Here is a 5,074-nt window from a genome sequence, read left to right on the forward strand (position 1 = left end):
CCCCCTCTCCTCCCGGAGTCCTTCTCTCTGACAGTTCCTTCATTTTGTCACACACACACTCTCTCGCTGCCGGAGACCATACCTTAAAAAAAAAGGTACGCTTCTCCTAGCGTCTTGGCTGTGTTTGTGACTACACAGAGACCGGGAACCAAGCTCCGCGTTAAATATAGCAACTGACACCCACAGTCAGTCAACCCATGATATAGATCGATGGCGATTGAAAGGAAAGTACCTGGCCCGTGTATCGACACCTGTTGTCCCACGACAAAGGAAGAAAGGGCGGAGAAACAAGACTCGGTAGCAACGGGAGGCATTGGGTTACCGCGGACGAAAGGAGAGAAGGAACGTCGTTTTGATAACAGGGGCGAATGTGTATATAGAGCTATTCATGGCAACAATCCCCGGCCATGGTTGCTATGGGTTCCTTTTATCACCTCGAAGGAAAGAGGTTAATCACAGAGAGCAAATATAGCAGATCTGTAAAAGCTCATAGCGCAGAAAAGGCGGATTTGTAGACTGAACAGTCGATAGATTAGCTGTACGACAGGCAAACACAGATTTCGTCTATTGTCGTCAATGACTTGGCGTTTTTTGGTGAGGCCCACATTCCACTAGACGGCGATCGCGCTACGACCTCACTGCGACCTAATTGGATGTGTGTATCCCTTGGCGACCAGGAATTTGTATTCACCGCGCTCAACGAAGTTCATAGATGAAAAATTATTTTTTTTAACGTTTTATGTGTTTCGTTGTCTTTTCAGTCATATTTTCACATTTTGCATGATATTCCAATTATGAAATCAGGGGTAACACAAATCCAATATAGGCCGCAGCGAGATTGCAGCGTGATCGCCGTCTAGCGGAATGGGGGCCTAGCACAGCACGTTTCTTTGGTGAACATCTCACGGGTTTTTAAAAGTTTGTTTTGCTTTACACCGTACAGGTTGTCCAAAAGGCTAAGAATACGACAAAAAGCTTTGGAGGAAGCGCTTATTGGACTAGCCTGGTCGTTATACGCGCCCTAGAGTAGCAAGGACAGTAATTGATTTATACGGTGATCACTTGATCGATCGATTGGATAATTGCTTTTGTACAGAGTTGGTTGATTGATTGAGTAGCTGATTGGTCGGGATCGCGTTCTTAGGAGGATTGTTCCATTTGAGTGGTTTGAAGGGGTGGGCAAGCCTAAAATCTAACAATGACTGATTTTGAGCGTATAAGATGCCAGCCTAATAAAGGCTGGCATCAGCGCTAATTAATTTTCGCCTGATTTTGAAGAAGAAAAAAAATTTCCTCCGGAGATGGTCAACATGACGAGATGCAAACTGGGAAAATATGTCGTGTTGTAAAACTGGCAGCAAAGTGGTAGGCATGACTGTGGTTGCCAACTTGGTAAGTAATACCAGTCCACTACACTAGTGTCACTTCACATATGTGCACTTCTTGAACACAGGAATAGAAGACTGTTTGCTTTGATACCATTTCTTTTTCGCTTCAATTTTTTTAGCCATCTCGCATGAGTCTGCAGAGGATGCCATCCATAGAATTTACTTGCTGTTGTCTTATAAATGCTGGAGGTAAAGAAAAAAAATATGATAACATGTGTCTGATGATATAGATGTCCCAATCGTGTGTCATCAACAATAACTTACGTCTAATTCGAGTTAGATTTGGCGGACAAATGTAGAGAAGGGCACAAAGCTGTGTTCTACTAAGTAAAACAAGTTATCGATTTCTAGAATCTCTAACAGCCCAATTCAAATTAATAACACTAAGTCCAGATAACCCATCACTATCGGGAGTATGTATCTATCTCTTTATTATCTTTCCATTTCTTAATATATCTATTTGTTCATCTATCAACAAAACGAATATGTATAGGTGATGTAAGGTGGCTATTATTATTTCGTTTGGAACTTGAAACAGCTTTGTAAGAAAAATGACAAACGAGTACCCAGCTCAGGTATATGTACATATATTCACAGATGCCCACCTGACACAAATAATCTTCATCATTCTTTGGTTATGAGAGGACAGCTTACAGACTGTGAGAGCCTTTCAACTTATCATGTGATATCAATGAGCAGTTACAACAGACGCCGCTAGAAAGCGCTATTAAACGTCTTCTAAGTCGCCGACGGGTGCGAATTTTACTGACATATTTCTTTTTACAGAATAAACGGTGCCTATTGGCGGCTATTTCGTGCCCATTTTGCTTGTTGCATTTTCTATGATAAAATACAAGTTTTACGCTTGTGAATATCAACAAAAACGAAGTCAAATCTGAAGGTACATTTGACCAGTCACAAAGATGAGAAGCCGTATAACTGTGACGTGTGCGGTTATTCTGCAGCGCCGGAATGTCTTATCTAAAACGGCGCATGGTCCAGCACAAGACCATAGGGCTTTCGGACCATAGGGCTTTCGGACCATAGGGCTTCCTGACCATAGGGCTTTCGGACCATAGGGCTTTCGGACCATAGGGCTTCCGGACCATAGGGCTTTCGGACCATAGGGCTTTCGGACCATAGGGCTTTCAGACCAGAGGGCTTTCGGACCATAGGGCTTCCGGACCATAGTTCTTTCGGACCATAGGGCTTTCGGACCATAGGGCTTTCGGACCATAGGGCTTTCGGGCCATAGGGCTTTCGGACCATAGGGCTTTCGGACCAGAGGGCTTTCGGACCATAGGGCTTTCGGACCAGAGGGCTTTCGGACCAGAGGGCTTTCGGACCATAGGGCTTTCGGACCATAGGGCTTTCGGACCATAGGGCTTCCGGACCATAGTTCTTTCGGACCAGAAGGCTTTCGGACCATAGGGCTTTCGGACCAGAGGGCTTTCGGACCAGAGGGCTTTCGGACCATAGGGCTTTCGGACCATAGGGCTTTCGGACCATAGGGCTTCCGGACCATAGTTCTTTCGGACCATAGGGCTTTCGGACCATAGGACTTTCGGACCATAGGGCTTTCGGACCATAGGGCTTTCGGACCATAGGGCTTCCGGACCATAGTTCTTTCGGACCATAGGGCTTTCGGACCATAGGACTTTCGGACCATAGGGCTTTCGGACCATAGTTCTTTCGGACCATAGGGCTTTCGGACCATAGGGCTTTCGGGCCATAGGGCTTTCAGACCAGAGGGCTTTCGGGCCATATGGCTTTCGGACCATAGGGCTTTCGGAACTTAGGGCTTCCGGACTATAGGGCTTTCGGACCATAGGGCTTTCAGACCATAGGGCTTCCGGACCATAGGGCTTCCGGACCATAGGGCTTTCGGACCATAGGGCTTTCGGAACTTAGGGCTTTCGGACCATAGGGCTTTCGGACCATAGGGCTTCCGGACCATAGGGCTTTCGGACCATAGGGCTTTCGGACCATAGGGCTTCCGGACCATAGTTCTTTCGGACCATAGGGCTTTCGGACCATAGGGCTTTCGGGCCATAGGGCTTTCAGACCAGAGGGCTTTCGGGCCATAGGGCTTTCAGACCAGAGGGCTTTCGGGCCATAGGGCTTTCGGACCAGAGGGCTTTCGGACCAGAGGGCTTTCGGACCAGAGAGCTTTCGGACCCTAGTGATTTCGGAGCTTAGGGCTTTCGGAACTTAGGGCTTTTGGAACTTAGGGCTTTCGGAACATAGGGTTGTCCTCGTTCCGTTCCCGACTACTATGGGCAGCAGCGCAGTAACACCAAAAATCCACTGGGTATGTACATGTAATTTGCTTGTGTTGCATACCCGGTAAACCGCCTCACATGTAATATGTAACGATATACATACGATATATCTATCTGTGTGTGTATGCATGTATGTATGTATCTATCTGTCCCTTAACCTACATGCATCTGTCGATCCATTGTATCTGTAATCGTCTATATCTACCTATTCATCTATCTACTAGTATCTATGTACAACACATCTCTCTTTCTCTTTTTCTCTCTCTCTACTAATCCATCTATCTATCCATCTATCTATCGATCGATCGATCCATCCATCCATCCGTCCATCCATCCATCCATCCATCCATCCTTCCATCCATCCATCCATCCATCCATCCATCCATCCATCCATCCATCCATCCATCCATCCATCCATCCATCTAGCCACTATATATATATTTGCTAGCCATCTTTCTTTTTAGAACTCGTCAGAAATGATCACACTGTTCACAACTGTACAAACACAGATTAAGCTTTTTAGATCCGGTTCTGCAACATGACTTCTGCTAAATGACGCGTGGTAAGAAACAAACAATGTCAAAGATGAAAGAAAGGCGGAGGAACAAGAAAGAAAAGGGAATCTTGCTCAGTACTTTCTGGAAACACTTGGCAAGATACTAGTATAGTAAGAAGTTTGTAGTCAGTGACCGTACGAAAGCCACTGAACTTTTTGTTGTGTCAATTTTAGCTTCTTATTCAGCAGACAACTTGAAGGCCTTCTGTGACGTCATTTTTTCCTAGTCCGCACCTTAACTCATAGAATGGCCTTGAATTGTCAATGCGCTTTTTCGGAAGGGCGACAGCAAAGGTTGTCGTCTTTTCTAAATTCTATAACCTTGGATCTACGTGCCAAAATTTTGCACAAATTTTCGCCCGATGATGTCCTTCAATGTCTTCAATCCATTCGAAGGAGAACCATGGTGAGGGGGTGGTTGAAATGGCGGGAAAATTCGCAATAGGAGATAAAGAAGGAAGATAATAAGTCAATAGATGTAAAGAAGTGCAAATGAAGAGACATAGATTGTGTTCGGAGAACAACGTTTACATTACAGTTAAAGGGGAAACGTTCGCGAGGATTTAATTTTGCGGTCTGGAGAAATATTATAAGTGTTGGCGGTGGGTTGAAGTTCGCGGTCGAAACTGGCAGATAGCTTTTTACTGTAATATTATGAATGATCGCGGTGGTTTTAAGTGGTCACCGTGAAAAACGGGAACATAAAACCATCGCGAACATTTCCGCTTCTACAGTGTTCTCAGCACGATTCTCTGGGGGTCCGAGATTATTTTATTTTCTCAGATTAGTGAAGGGCCGTGCCCCCTGCGGGCCCCGGGCAGTTATGACCTATTTCAGTTGTTATTTCT

The sequence above is a fragment of the Branchiostoma lanceolatum genome, chromosome 2, assembly GCF_035083965.1.
Source record: "Branchiostoma lanceolatum isolate klBraLanc5 chromosome 2, klBraLanc5.hap2, whole genome shotgun sequence".
In the NCBI taxonomy this organism is placed as follows: domain Eukaryota; kingdom Metazoa; phylum Chordata; class Leptocardii; order Amphioxiformes; family Branchiostomatidae; genus Branchiostoma; species Branchiostoma lanceolatum.